General features: G+C 45.3%; 1 protein-coding gene and 1 long non-coding RNA gene across 5 annotated transcripts in view; one reads left to right on the top strand and one right to left on the bottom strand.

Moving 5' to 3' along the window:
• Positions 1-5,734, bottom strand: LOC111562231. Its single transcript, XR_006585137.1, has 3 exons — positions 5,574-5,734; positions 1,816-1,940; positions 1-1,733 (listed from the first exon to the last, which is right to left on the bottom strand). It is a non-coding gene; the product is annotated as an uncharacterized LOC111562231 (long non-coding RNA).
• A 1,037-nt stretch (positions 5,735-6,771) lies between these two features.
• Positions 6,772-15,685, top strand: part of TNK2 (tyrosine kinase non receptor 2) — a 45,879-nt gene continuing 36,965 nt past the window's right edge. Inside the window, exon 1 of one of the 4 annotated variants that reach the window (XM_045037073.1) lies at positions 6,772-7,106. The gene's annotated coding sequence lies outside the window, so the exon portion shown is untranslated. The remainder of the gene's footprint in view (positions 7,107-15,685) is intronic. The other 3 variants (XM_045037082.1, XM_045037084.1, XM_045037083.1) reach the window with 3 other exon arrangements.

Below are 15,685 nucleotides of genomic sequence, written 5' to 3'. Positions count from 1 at the left end.
CCGTGAGATCATGACCTGAGCCAAAATCAAGAGTCAGATGCTTAACTGACTGAGCCACCCAGGCACTGCCTTGATTACCATTCAAATGAATAAATGGTGTGGTGAAGGTGGGTCCTGGGCCTGGATTCTCCCTAACTGCGCTGAGGTGGTGGCTGAGAGGAAGCCAGTCTGGAGACGAGGCAGGAGGGTGGAGCCCTGCGGTGTTTGGGGTCTGCACAAAGTGCTATAAGAGGAGCTGGATAAAGATGCTGTAAAGGACCTGAGGCTGGTTTCTGGGCAAATGAGAGAGCTAGGGGAGTAGGGGAGACAGAGCTGGATTTGAGAGTTTGGATTCGGTTGCCCCTTCCTCAGATTTCTGTGACCAAATGCAAGTGTCTGGGAGTCAACATCATCACTCTGGAGGCAGCCACCGATGTGGGAGGCTCTGTCCACGCAGGCCTCACTAATTCGGATGTGTGCGTGTGTGTGTGTGTGTGTGTGTGTGTGGTAGGGGGAGAGGTTAGTAGACATGAGCTCACCAAGCTGAGAGGGTGTTCAAAAAAGCAGCTGCTGGGGTTTCTCTGGGATGGTCATTTTTGGAGCAGCAGGAGAAAGGAACAGACCACAAAGGACTGTGTTGTGTCTACACTACCAATGGGGAGATTTAACAAAAGGAGAGAGGAAAGGTGAAAAAATACCTCCTCTCCATTTAAGGATAAGCCCTGACAGCTCATTTCCAAACTTAGTACAGTGAATTCCAGGGGAAGCTGGATTTCAGGGACGTAAAGGAGTAGGTAGAGCATAAAAGGAGGCAGGCTTCAATATGTTTAGTCACTAGCAGTTTCTGGATTATGTACACTGGGCCATGTCTTACATGACCGTGCCAGACACTGGCTCAAAATCTTGAAAACCTGTACCACTCGGTCCTTGTTCGTTACTAAACTTCAATTCTAGGTGTCCACCAGAGGGCGTCGGAACCCAGGTCTGTGGTGTTCCTTTCTGAATAGCCCGTGTTGATCCAGGGTTTGTAATCTCTTGGCTCATTTAGCCCTTTCTCTAGCTGGGCAGAGGGGCAGGTGCGTGGGAGCAGCTGGCAGCACCTCCTCCCAATGCCCTAGTAAGGTTTTGCAACTGTCTGAATTGCTTAGGGGCATATGAGCCGGCCCATCTGAGCAGTTCCAGGGAGCTCTGGCTTGCTTGATAGGGTAAAGGCACAGTGTGTTCTCAGTCCTGGGAGGACATGGCCTGGGCTAGCAGATTAGCCCCATGCCTAAGAATTCCTTCAGAAATCCCTCCCCTCAACCTCCTCCAGTAAGAGACAAATGGTCTCTTAGTCTCTTCCCGACTAAGAAATCTTCTGCCCTTTTTCAAATCGGTTTGTTTGCAAATTGGTTTGTTTCCAATTTAATTATTCTGGGGTGGGGCCTGGGCATCATTGTTTTTAAAAGCTTCTCATGTGATTCTTGTGTGCAGCGTAACTGAGACTCTCTGGGTCCAAGGCCTTGCTGCTCAAAGTGTAGAAGCTTGATAGGAATGTAGGGTCTTAGCATCCCCTTCCAAACCTGCTGAATCAGAATCTACATTTCAAGAAGATCCCCAGCTCATTCAATTGCACACTGGAGTTTGAGAAGCACTGATATAATCAGTATATTGTTCTGCTTCACCCATGCTCATTACCTGGCCTGAATCGGAGCCTCCACAACTTTCTCAAGCTGGAGCAGTGGGCTTTGGGAGCAGAAAGTTTTGAGTGTGACCTACAGAAAGAAACAGGTTGTATATCAAGAAGTAGAGCACATATGCACGTATAATGAAACAAAAATGTCACAAACACAATACCTTTATTAGCTGTGATGCACTCTCATTCATTCAATATACATTTCTGGCACCTACTAGGCAGTGTCATAGGTGTCTGTGCCAAATTGCTCGCAGACAAAAACCTCTGTCCTTGTGGAGTTTACATTCTGTGTGTTGAGAGCGGGGAGGAGGGTTGTCAGAAAGTTAAGAAGTCATGAATATGAAGGGTATGCTAGATTAATATAACAGTTATTTAAAAATTAAATTTGTGGAAATGCAAGCTGGTGCAGCCACTCTGGAAAACAGTATGGAGGTTCCTCAAAAAACTAAAAATGGAAATACCCTACGACCCAGCAATTGCACTACTAGGCATTTATCCACGGGATACAGGTGTGCTGTTTTGAAGGGACACATGCACCCCCATGTTTATAGCAGCACTATCAACAATAGCCAAAGTATGGAAAGAGCCCAAATGTCCATCGATGGATGAATGGATAAAGAAGATGTGGTATATATATACAATGGAGTATTATTCGGCAATCAAAAAGAATGAAATCTTGCCATTTGCAACTACGTGGATGGAACTCGAGGGTATTATGCTAAGTGAAATTAGAGAAAGACAAAAATCCTATGACTTCACTCATATGAGGACTTTAAGAGACAAAACAGATGACCATAAGGGAAGGGAAACAAAAACAATATAAAAACAGGGACGGGGACAAACCATAAGAGACTCTTAAATATGGAGAACAAACTGAGGGTTGCTGGAGGGGTTGTGGGAGGGGGGATGGGCTAAATGGGTAAGGGGCACTAAGGAATCTACTCCTGAAATCATTGTTTCACTATATGCTAACTAATTTGAATGTAAATTAAAAAAAATAAAAAATAAAATAAAATAAAAACCAACATGGATAGGGCTAGAGAGTATAATGCTAAGCAAAATAAGTCATTCAGAGAAAGATGAATACTAAATGACCTCACTCATATGTGGAATTTAAGAAACAAAACAAACAAGCAAAGGAAAAAAAAAAAAAGAGAGACAAACCAAGAAACAGACTCTTAACTATAGAGAATAAACAGATGGTTACCAGAGGGGATGTAGGGAGATGGGAGAAATAGGGGATGGGGATTAAAGAGTACACTCATGATGAAAAATAAAATAAAATAAAATAAAATAAAATAATTTTAATAAAATATTGAAAAAATTCTGTTTGTATTTTCTCTTTGACACAAAAACTGTTTAATAAACTTTACATTTCTAGGTAGAAGAAACTTTCATTCCTGACTTTTTTCCTATTTTCTAATTTGACTGTATTTTAATAAAAGAATATCGTCTGTTTTGTTTTTTTAAAAAATAAATAAAATAAAAATTAAATTTGGAAGTGCTTCTAGATGCTGGTTACGTCCTGTTTTCTGATCTGGGTGCTAGGTACCTTCACTTTGTAAAATGTGCACGTGTTTGAACTTCTCTGGATGTATGTCATACTTTAATCAAAAGCTCAAAAAAATTACATTCTCATATTTTCTATTGCATTATTGTCCTCTTCCACTAAAAAAAAGCCAGTTAAAACCTACTGAATTCAGTTCACCTCCTATGCATTGGTTGCAACAGTAGTTTAAACAAACATTGCTCTATAAAAAAAAAAAACAAAGCAACAAAACAGAACAAAAACCCTTCAGCCCAATCACTCAGCAACATTCACCACTCTTCCCTGAGCACTTGCTTGTTGGTATGAGCCAGGCTGCCCCGTTACCACCTTCCTTGTCCTCCTGTATACCCTGCAGTGCAGTCATCTCGAGGTGGGGATTCTTAAGGGCACCCCACAAACCTCCCTCAAGCAGCTTGGTTCACCTCCATTTAGAACTAGACCTGACAAGCCCTTCTCCCTGCAGTCACTCTGCTGTGGGCAACCTTCCTCAAGTTCCAGATCTGGGAAGAGACTGGTACAGGCACGTTAAAGGGTTGGGGTTTATCCCCACAGCCACCTTTAAGCTCCTGAGCCTTATGCTTCTAGACTGTGCCTCATTTCCTCTAATATGCTGTCAGCTCCCTGAGGGCAGAGCCGTCTTCCTAGGTGTCTCTAGGCGATGGTACTGGACTCACAGAACAATGCAGGGGAGACAGACAGCCTCAGGGACCTCTCTCAGCATAGCCCCTGGTGCTCAGCGTGGTGGTGGAGAGAGTCCAAGAGTTGGGACTAAAAAGGATGGAGGAAGCTTTTCTGTGAAACTAAAGCTCCAGATAACCTTGCACTAAGCATGTAAGAAGGATGGATCTGGCTCTTGTGGGCAGGTGGAGGGGAGGTGGAAGAATGGAGACTTGGGCTCCCTTAAGAAAATCACCTAGCAGGACTGACCAGGATACAAGTGCTTTGATTCTTTGCTTTGATGTGGAGCTTGATTTACAGGCAGAAAGCTTGCTCCAAATCAGTTGTTTGCATCTATTGACTCCCAAATTTAGTCAGACCTTATACATCCCAAAGTGAGGCTCCTGGGTTTGGCATTGCTTTGTTGTGCTGATATCAGTGGTATAGGGCAGACTTTGGAGTCAAAAACTGGATCTGAATCCTGGTTTTAATGCCACCAGCTGTATGACCTGGAGCAAGTTACTTAACAATGTAAAGTCCATCTTTAAAATGAGGATGGTAATATGTAACATCATTTGATTGTGGTGGCCGGTAGATGAGAATACATGCCAAATGCAGGGCCTTACCCATAGGAAGTCTCCATAAACCTTAGCAATTGTCATTACCGATGTGGTGTAAAGGAGCTTGGGAGAGGACTCCCCTCAGATTCCTTCTCCCTGACTTCTTCCTCTGAGATCAGGCAGCAAGGGGGAACTTGGCTGAACCCAGAGGTGGCGTCAGGAGTCCTGCCTGCCCTAGACCCTCCCTTGGACCAGGTAGGGTGCATTCACCCCATGCTCTGGCTTCCTGATTAAGGTAAGCTGCTACACACACTGTTATCAAATGATTTAGTGGAAAGATGCCCAGCCTATCTCACAAGGCAAGACACCAAGACCCAAATCCACCCAGTCCAGCCCCCCCTTAGGTGTCTCTAACCCATCCCGATCTGCCCTACTGCTTCCCCCACCTCCCGCCAGGGCCCTTGAGCTCAATGCTGGACAACAGGGGTGCAGAGTCATCCTACATAGTTCTTTGATGTCTGATCCTTGGGACAATTCTCTCTGGACTTGTTTTATTATCATACCCATTGCATAGATGAGGTAGTCAGTAACAGTGTCAACTGGCCTTAAACCTTTGGGTTCTAAGCACCATGCCTCAAGGCTGCCTCCAACTAGCTAGGGTCTGGGTGCGATAGCAATGGGAGGAGGAGCTCTGAATTTTCTCCTTCTTTGTGGGTACAGGGAGGAAAGCACCCAAGAAGGAGAGCGGTGCAGGAGGGAGGAAGGCCCCCTTTACCTGGGACTGTTTATGCCTGTGTTCCCGGCAGAAAGTGTCATAGGTCTGAAACCACCTCTCCCTTGTTGAAATGTCCTCCTTTGGCCCCAGAGAAAGGATGGGGGTGGCCCAGGTTCCCAGGCCTCTGGGCTGCTGCTGAGAGATTATGACTCAAGTCCACTTCTGCAAACACTCACTGGATTGTGGCCTTGGAAACTTTCCAATCCAACCTCCTCATTTTAGAAACAAAGCAACTGAGACCAGATGGAAGTGACTTTTTACACTGTCACGTGGTAAGTGAGCAGCTGCTGAACTGCTGCTACTGAGAATTCGAGACTCCTGTTTCAGTGCTCCTCCACTGGGCCCAGTTAACTGCACAGTCTCAGTGTAACTCCCTACCTTCGACTTCGTCTCTCCTCCGGTAGACACACAGGAAGGCGCAAGCTGTGCCTGGGGTGGGGAGATTCTGGAGAGTAAAGCAGGAGGATGGGTAGTGGGACTGAAGAGAGGAGAGAGGGGAGGAGCTAGCGGGACCTGGCTCCTTAAGAGGGCGGGCCAACCCTGCTGGACTCCGCCCCCCTGGGGCGGCGCAGGCGCAGGCGGGCTCCAGGAACTCAGGCGGGAGGGCGGGCGCTCCTGGCTCCCGAGCCGGCGCGCGGGGCCGCAGCACCTGCGGGGGCCGGCGCTGGGCGCGGCGCCCGGCGGGCGGACGTCGACGCCGGGAGGCTAGGGCGGGGAGGCGGGCCTGGGACGTGGGGGTGGCCGCGGAACCCGCGGGAAGGCCAGCCTGTAGCCCCCTCCCCAGGGGGACGGGGCGTAGGGAGCGGGGCAGGGGGCGGTGTAAGCGGGCGCCGAGGGCAGCACCATCTGGAGGGGTGGGACCGCGCGGCCTCTTGGGGGCAGGCGAGTGCGCTGGGCAGTGCCGGCGAGGGGCCCCGAGCGGGGAGCGCAGGAGGAGCGCGGCGGACTCAGTCCGGCGCTGCCGGAGCAGCAGCCGCAGCGGGTCGGAGTTCTCAGCTGGGGCCCGCAGCTGCTCCGCGGGCTGAAGCTCGGCGTGGAGGAGCAGGGGGGCGTGGGTCCGGCCGTGCAGGAGGAGGGCGGGGTGGGCCCGGGGGTGCAGGAGCGGGGCGGCCGTGGCCACGAGCCCAGCCTGGGGGTGGTGTGGGGTCCGCCGGACGGCGCGGACTGGAGGCGCCCGCCGCCGTGGACGGGCTCGGCGGGCTGGCCTGTGGTGCAGGAGGAGGGGTTGGGGCCCCGCAAGCAGTACCAGGAGAAGGGGGGAGGCAGCCCCGCAGTGCAGGAGCGTGGGGAGGCCCGCGCCGGGGTGCAGGAACAGGGGGAGGGGAGCCCACGCAGGCTGCTGCAGCAGCCCGAGCCGCTCTCCGAGTTCGGGGACCGTTCCTGGGAGCGCGGGGAGGGGCTCGAAAGTTCCGGGGAGCCGGGGGCTCAGCACTGGGAGAGCTGCGGGCACCTCAGGCGGGAGGCAGTGGTCCTGGGAGCGGCCCCGACACGCCGCGAGAGACTCGAGCTGGTGGGGAGGGCCAGGCCTGTGGGGCCCCAGGGGCCTGAGGGGGAGGGGCGCCTGGGGGTGCAAGAAGCAAATTGGTTGCCCGGGGTGCAGGAAGGACAGGTGGTGCGGGCTGTCCAGGAGACATACCTGGACGGGAAGGGGTCCCAGGAGGGAGAGGGGCCCCCCGAGGGGCACAGGATCCGGAGGCGCCGGCGGAGGAGGAGGTGGTAACCTACAGGCCGGCTGCCCAGCGCCCGGATCGCTCAAGGGCCGTGGTGAGCGCAAGATGTAGGGGTTTGGGGATTGGAGCATTGGAAGCCACTGCCCCAGAGCGGGCAGTGTGTCCTGCTGGATCCTCTTCTGCCACCTCAGCCTGGACATCATCGAAACTGTGTCTGCAGGGAGGCAGCCGAAGGCAGCAGGTAAGGAAACCCAATTCCCTTCCCAGCGGGAGTTGGTGTGTTTTGAAGCAGGGGGCTGCAGTTATTTCAGGAGAGGGTGGTCTCCAAACTGCTCTTGTTCACTTTGCTGTGTTTACACCTGGGGAGGAAGGAAGCAGTGCAATTTCAACAGCGAGGCAGGACCCCTCCCCCTAGTACTAAAAATGCCAACTAGAGTGATGGGGCATTTCCTTAGAGTCTAGACTGGAGGTGAGACTGCGAGGCTACCAGGCCTGGGCAGAAGGCAGAGAGGGGTAGCCCTAGGCCAAGGTTGCGGAGGAGGTAGTCACCCCTCCATCAATCTGCCCCTGGAGATAGGAGTGCCTCCGTGCCAGGGCTGGGATGGTGCAATCAGCACAGGTTTTCTCAGGTCCTCAAAACAGATTCCAAAAAAGGGAAGGGGCAGCATTGCATTAACCGGACTTTATCTAGTAACCCTGTTAGCCATGTGATGTGAGTGTGGCTGCCAGTGACTTGAGCACGAGCCTGACCTGCTCCCGCCACACCTTCTTGTCACAGCTGATTAATAATCGAGGGCTCAGAGCCAAGGATGAATAGGGGTAGCAGGGCAGAGAACTACTGGTGAGGCCTTCTGTCTGGGTGTGGGCTCTAGGCCTCTAATTTGAAAGGGACACTTTGAGGAGAGGGTGTTTGTACTACTGGACTCTGGGCATTCTCTGTGGCCCAGAGCTGAGCCCCACCCCATGGAGGTGGACAGCTGTGGCATCATAGGTTCTGTACCAGCCAAGGCCAGCTCCTGTCGCAGCCTAGAGGTGGGGCTTACAGGGTGGGGACTAGATTTGGCTTCCTGTTGACTCCCCGGTGGCCCAAGTGCCAGGCCTACTCATTCCTGGCCCATAGGGGGTTGGTTGGCCAGTTTATGGGCCTCATCCTCCTAGGGTTGTTCACCTCTTACTTGGCACTTATAAGTTCCTGCTCCTATGGCCCTCAGGTTGGGGTGAGTGCAGAGTTGCTGCTTGCCTTAGCTGGGTCCTATGTCTGAGTCAGGTGGCCCCAGCCGCTTGTCTAAGCCAGAGTGGGTGGAGATAGTCCTCTCTAGTCTGGACAGGGGGAGTGGTGGTGGTGGTGGCTGGGGCAGCAGAGCCATAGGCAGGCAGCTCCTGGGACTATGCTGGAGGAGCCGGTTAGTCTGCTCCTCATGCAAACCCCAAACCGACTGTCAGCTTCGTCCCACGCCTGCCTGTCACACTGCTACCCCAAACACTCATGCACCGGAAGTTCAGCTGCTGTGTCCACGGTGCCTGGCTCTTCTGGGGTGTCCAAACTGGTTCTGGCTCTCTGGAGCCAATGGAGAGATTTGTCTGTTCTAAACACATAGACATAAGCATATACCTTTATCCTGTTTCAGGTCAACTTTTTTGAATTTGTGGTAGATGAAGAGAAGCACTTTGACAGTTCTGGGTTTAGACCATCTACTACCTGTGTAACCTCCTGGGGCAAGATAACGTCTCTGGGCTTCAGTTTCTGTGCAGTGGGCCATGGTTTTCCTTACACTGTCCTGAGAGCAGAGGGCTCAGTCCCCTTTTTGGCAGTTTGGTGCCCACTTTCCCGGGACCCCTGCTGGCAGATGTTGGGGAGGAAGTGTCTGTGCTCCCAGACCTTTTCCTCTGGTCCCTAAATTCACGATTATCCCCTGTCCTGTGCTTTATTCTGGAGAAGGAAGTGGTTATTCTTTTTGTTTTTAATAGTGGCTTTCTTGAGGTGTAATGATATACAATGAATGGAACATATTTAAAACAGTAGGTTTTAACATATGAATATATCTGTAAAACCACCACCACAATAAAGATAATGAACATACCTATTATTCCCAACCAACCCCCATAGTTCTTTGTGCCCCTTCCTAATTCCTTCTTCCTGCCCCTCCTTTGCCATGCCGTTTCCCCAGGCAACAGACTGGTCTGCTTTCTGTCACCATACATTAGTTCACATTACCTGGAATTTTATGGAAATGAAATCAGACAGCATGTGTCCTTTTTTGCCTGGCTTTTTTTTTTTTTTTTCAGCATAATTATTTTGAGATTCATGCATGTTGTGTAAGCTTCAGTAGCTCATTTTTTATTGCTGAGTAGCATTCCATTACACATATATGCCACAGTTTATCCATTCGCCTGATGATGGGTTGTTTTTAGTTTTTGGTTATTACAAATAAAACTACTGTGAACATTTGTATAAGTTTTTCTATGGACATACTATTTTATTTCTCTTGGATAAATCCTTAGGACTGGAATTGTGAATCATATGGTTGGTATACATTTAACTTTTAAGAAAATTGCCAGACTTTTTTCCAAAGTGGTTGTCTTAGATTACATACCTACTAGTTGTAGGGCGCCTGGGTGGCTCAGTCAGTTAAGCTTCTGACTTCAGCTCAGGTCATGATCTCGCAGTTAGTGAGTTGGAGCCCCACATTGGGCTCTGTGCTGACAGCTCAGACCTTGGAGCCTGCTTCAGATTACGTGTCTCCCTCTCTCTCTGCCCCAACCCCGCTCACACTCTGTCTGTCTGTCTGTCTGTCTCTCTCTCTCTCTCTCAAAAATAAACATTAAAAAAACTTTTTTACATACCTACTAGTTGTATATGAAAGTTCAAATTCTTCCACCTCTTTGTCAGCACTTGGTATGGTCAGTCTCTTTAATTTAATTTAGCTTTTATTTATTTATTTTTTTAATGTTTATTCATTTTTGAGAGAGAGAGAGAGACAGACACAGAGAGCGAGCCGGGGAGGAGCAGAGAAAGAGAGGCGGACAGAGTATTCAAAGTGGGCTCTGCCCTGAAAGTAGCAAGCCTGATACTGGGCTCGAACTCATGAACCTTGAGACTGTGACCTGAGCTGAAGTCAGATGCTCAACCGACTGAGCCACCCATGTGCCCCAGTTTCTTTAATTTTAGACCTTCGAATAGGTCTGCAGTGGTTATCTCCTTGATTTTAATTTACATTTCCCTAATGACTAATGTTACTGAGCATCTTTTCATGTACTTATTTGCCATTTGTATATCTGGTGATATGTCTGTTCAAATTGTTTACCCATTTTTTAATTGTGAGGTTTTTTTTTGTATTGAGTTTTATGAGTTCTTTATATATTCTGCATACAGATCCTTTATTGAATATGTTGGGATTGGATATGTTTGATTTGCAAATATTTCCTTCCATCTTTGGCTTACATTTTAATTTTCCTTACGGTGCCTTTTTTGATGAGCAGAAATTTAAAATTTTAATGAACTCCAGTTTAACAACTTTTTTTTGTGGTTTATGCTTTTGGTGTCACGTCTAAGAAATCTTTGCCTAACCCAAAGCACAATGGTTTTCTCCTATTTTTCTTCTAGACATTTTATTTATTTATTCTTAAAACAATTTTATTTTTAAGTAATCTCTGTGTGCAATGTGGGGTGCGAACTCACAACCCTGAGATCAAGAGTCTCATGCTCTACCGCCTTCCCCCTTCTAGAAATGATTTTTAGGTTTTACATTTAGGTTTTACATTTAGGTTTAATGATCCATTTTGGGTTAATTCTTGTGTATGGTGCAAGGAATGAATTGAAGTTCAGCTTTTTTGCTTGTGGAGATCCAACTATTCCAGCACCATTTGTTGAAAAAAACGTGTCCTTCCATGGAATTGCCTTTGCACCTTTGTAAAAAAAAATCAATTGTCTGTATATGTGTAGATACAGTCTGGGCTCTCTTGCTTCATTGGTCATTTTGTCTATCTTTATCCTAATACCACACTGTCTTGATTATTGTAGATTTATAGTAAGTCTTGAAATCAGGGTAAAACTTGAACGTTGTTCTTTTCAAAATTGCTTTAGTTTTTCCAGCTTCTTTGCACTTCCACATGCATTTTAGAATCAATTTGGGGATAATTTCTATAAGGAAGCCTCCTGGGATTTTGATTGGGATTGCATTGAATCTGTAGATCGTTTTGGGGGAAATGTCCATTATCTTAGCAATATTAAACCTTCTGACCCATAAACAATATATATGTCTGTATATGGACTTTTAAGAATTTTCACCAGTGTTTTCTAGTTTAAGTATACAGATTTTTCATGTGTTTTGTCAGATATATACTTAAGTATTGTTTTTTTTTTTTTTTGATGCTATGTAAATGGTATTTGGCTTTCTTACTTTTTTATCTTAATTTTGGTAAAATATATATAACATAAAATGTACCATCTTAACCATCTTTCAGGGTATGGTTCAGTAGTGTTAGGTACATTTACATTGCAACTATCACCACCATCCATCTCCAGAACTTTTTAATCTTGCAAAATTAAAACTCTGCACCTATTAAACAATAGCTCTCCATACCCTCTCCACCCTAGTCCTTGGAACCACATTCTGCTTTATATGAATTTGGCTATTCTAAATACCTCATAGGAGTAGAATCATGCAGTATTTGTCCCTTGGTGAATGGCTTTTTTCACTTACCATACATAATGTATTTGGAGTTCATCCATGTTGTGGCATGTGTTAGAATTTACTTCTTTTTTAAGGCTAAGTAATAACCCATTGTATGAATATGCTACATTTTTATTCATCTGGTGGTTGTTTCCCACCTTTTGGCTGTCGTCAATAATGCTGCTATAAAATGGTATTGTTTTTAAATTTCTATTTCCTATTGTTGTTTGTGTGTGTGTGTGTGTGTGTGTGTGTGTATATATATATATATATATATATATATACCCAATTGATTTTTGTATATTAATCTTGAATCATACCACCTTGATAAATGTATTCTAGTAGCTTTTTGTAGCTTCCATTGGATTTTATACATAGACTGTCATGTCATTTGTTAATAAAGACAGTTTTACTTCTTTCTTTCTGATCTTTATGCCTGATAATTACTTGTTTTTCTTGTCTAATTGCACTGGTATAAAGTTGAGTAGAAGAGGGGTTACTTGTTCCTTCAGTCTTTTCACCATTATGCATGATATTAGCTGTGGGTTTTTCATATATGATCTTTATTAAGTTGAAGAAACTCCCTCTGTTCCTATTTTACTGAGATTTTTAAATTTGTTATTAAAAAAAATTTTTTTAACGTTTATTTGAGAGAGAGAGTTGAGAGCACGAGCAGGGGAGGGTCAGAGAGAGGGAGACACAAAATCAGAAGAAGGCTCCAGGCTTTGAGCTGTCAGCATAGGCCTGACACGGGGCTGGAACTCACGGACCACGAGATCATGACCTGAGCCGAAGTCGGATGCTTAACCCACTGAGCCACCCAGAAGGTCCTGAGATTTTTAATAGGAATGGATGTCGGACTTTGTCAAATGTTTTTTCCGGGGTCGCCTGGGTGGCTCAGTCGGTTAAGCGGCCGACTTCGGCTCAGGTCATGATCTCGCGGTCCGTGAGTTCCAGCCCCGCGTCGGGCTCTGTGCTGACAGCTCAGAGCCTGGAGCCTGTTTCAGATTCTGTGTCTCCCTGTCTCTGACCCTCCTCCGTTCATGCTCTGTCTCTCTCTGTCTCACAAATAAATAAACGTTAAAAATAAATAAATAAACAAACAAACAAACAAAAAATGTTTTTTCTGTGACTATGGGATTTTTTTGTTTTAGTTTGTTAATATGTTGAATTACATTGATTTTGAAATTTTTGTTTTTTAAATGCTTATATTTGAGAGAGAGAAAGAGAGAATGAGCAGGGGAGGGGCAGAGAGGGGGCAGGGTAGAGGATTTGAAGCAGGCTCTGCACTGGCAGCAGTGAGCTTGATGTTGGGTTCGAATTCACGCACCGAGATCATGACCTGAGCTGAAGTCAGTCACTTAACCAACTGAGCCACCAGGCACCCCTGATTTTCAAATGTTAAACCAACCTTGCGTTCCTTAGACGAACTCCACTTGGTCATGGTGTGTTATTTTTTATATGTATTGTTGAATTCTGTTTGCTAGAGAATTTGTTAAGAATTTTGCATCTGTGTTTATGAGGATAGTTTTCTTTCCTTGTACTAGCTATGGGATTCATAATATACATCTTTATTTTAAATAATTTTTTAAATGTTTATTTTTGACAGAGTGAGCAGGGGAGGGGCAGAGAAAGGGGGGTACAGATGATCCAAAGCAGCCTCTGTGCTGACAGCAGACAGCCCGATGTGGGGCTTGAAGTCACAAACCGTGAGATCATGACGTAACCTGAAGTCAGAAGCCTAACTGACTGAGCCACCCGGGTGCCCCAGGATTCATAATACCATCTTTAACTAATCACAGCCTGCCTTCAAGTGATAATAGTATAAAAATTTATATTTTTATTTCTCTCCTCCTTTTATGCTATTATTCAGAAATTATTCTTACACACATTGTAAACCACACTATTTGGTATTATTTGTGTTTAAACAATTTATTTTTTAAAGTAATGTACATAATAAAAATGTCTTAGGTGTCTACCCCTGTAGTTGCTATTTCCAGTGCTTCATTCTTTGCATAGATCCATATTTCTATATGGTATTATTTTCCTTTTGTCTGAAGGACTTCTTTTGACATTTATGGTAGTGCAGGTTGGTGATGAATTCTTTCAGCTTTTGTATGCTTAAATTTATTTAGCTTTTATTTTAAAAAGATATTTTCATTGGACTAGAATTCCATTTCATTAGTTTATTTTTCAGTACTTTAATGATGTTGTGCCACTGTCTTCTCATTTTCATTTCTGCAGGAAATCTGTTGTCATTTTTTTTTTTTTTTTTTTTTAAGTAAGCTCTGTGTGCCCTTCATGGGGCTCAAACTCACCACCCGAGATCAAAAGTTGCATGCTTTCCCAGCTGAGCCAGCCAGGCGCCTCCTCTGCTGTCATCTTTATCTTTGCTCCCTGTCTGTGACATGTCTTCCTCACCCTCCCCAGCTACATTTTAAGATTTTCTCTTTATCACTGATTTTGAGCAATTTGATTATGAGGTATGTTGGTACAGTTTTCTTCATGTGTCTTGTGCTTGGAGTTCATTGAACTTTTTGAGTCGGTGGGCTTATAATCTTAATCAAATGTGGAAATATTTAGGCCATTATTTCTTCAAATTTTTTTTTCTGTTTCCAGCTCTCTCTCCTTTCCTCAGGGAACTCCAACAATACAAATGTTAGGCCACTTGAAATTGTCCCATTGCTCACAGACGCTTTGTTCATTTATTTTTTTTCTTTTAAATTTTTTAAAATTTAGTATTTATTTTGAGAGAGAATGAGCAGGGAAGGGGCAGAGAGGTAGACAACAGAATCCGAAGTTAGCTCTAGGCTCTGAGCTGTCAGCACAGAGCCTGACATGGGGCTCGAACCTATGATCCGTGAATTCATGACCTGAGCTGAAGTCAGATGTTTAACTGATTGAGCCACCCAGGTGTCCCCCCTATTTAAAAAAAATTTTTTTTCTCTTTTTAAATTTTTATTTAAATTCTATTTAGTTAACATACAGTGCAATATTGTTTCAGGAGCAGATGCTTTGTTTATTTAAAAAAGATTTTTTTTTCTTCTCTGGAGTTAATTTCAGATCATTTCTATTACTGTGTCTTCAGGTTCACCAGGTTTTTCTTCTGCAGTATGTAATCACCTTTAATTGCATTCAGTTTATTTTTTTCATCTCATGCAATGTAGTTTTTATTCTAGAAGTTCAATTATATTCTTTTTAAAAATATATGTTTAAATTTTTAAAAATCTTTATTTATTTATTTTTAAATGTTTATTTATTTTTGAGACAGAGAGGCAGAGCTTGAGTGGGGGAGGGTCAGAGAGTGAGGGAGACACAGAATCCAAAGCAAGTTCCAGGCTCTGAGCTGTCAGCACAGAGCCCGATGCGGGGCTCGAACCCACGAATCGCGAGATCATGACCTGAGCCGAAGTCAGACGCTTAACCGACTGAGCCACCCAGGTGCCCCAAAATCTTTATTTTTGAGAGAGAGAGAGAGACAGAGAGCAAGTGGGGAGGGGCAGAGAGAGAGAGAGAGGCACAGAATCTGAAGCAGCCTCCAGGCTCTGAGCTGTCAGCACAGAGCCTGATGCAGGGCTGAAACTCACAAGCTGTGAGATCATGACTTGAGCTGAAGTTGGATGCCCAACTGACTGAGCCATCCAGGTGCCCCTTAAAAAAATATTTTTAATAGCTGTATAGTTTTATAGTAATAATAGTTTTAATAATTGTTTTAATGTTTATTTTAATGTCCTTGCTAATTCTACCATTTGTGTTAGTTCTGAGTTGGTTTTGATTAATTGCTTTATCTCTTTATTATAGGTCCTAATTCCTGGCTTTTGGCATGCCTGATAATTTTTTATTGGATGCCAGACAATGTTAATTTTACCTGGTTGGTTGCTGGATACTTTTGTATTCTTATAACTATTCTTGAGCTTTATTCTAGGATGCAGTGACTTGGAAACAGTTTGATTATCTTGGGTCTTGTTTTTAAGACTTGTTAGGACCAGAGCCATGTTCAATCTAAGGCTACTACTTTTCCTGCTGAGGCAAGACCCATCTGTGAATTGTACCCAGTGCCTACCTTTTCCAGTTTGGCTGGTGGGAACAGGCACTTTTCCCAGCCTTGGGAGCACCAGGCATTGTTACTTCTAATCCTTTTGGCTGG

The sequence above is a fragment of the Felis catus genome, chromosome C2 (assembly GCF_018350175.1).
Source record: "Felis catus isolate Fca126 chromosome C2, F.catus_Fca126_mat1.0, whole genome shotgun sequence".
Classification (NCBI taxonomy): Eukaryota; Metazoa; Chordata; class Mammalia; order Carnivora; family Felidae; genus Felis; species Felis catus.
This window is presented reverse-complemented; position numbering and strand designations above follow the sequence as displayed.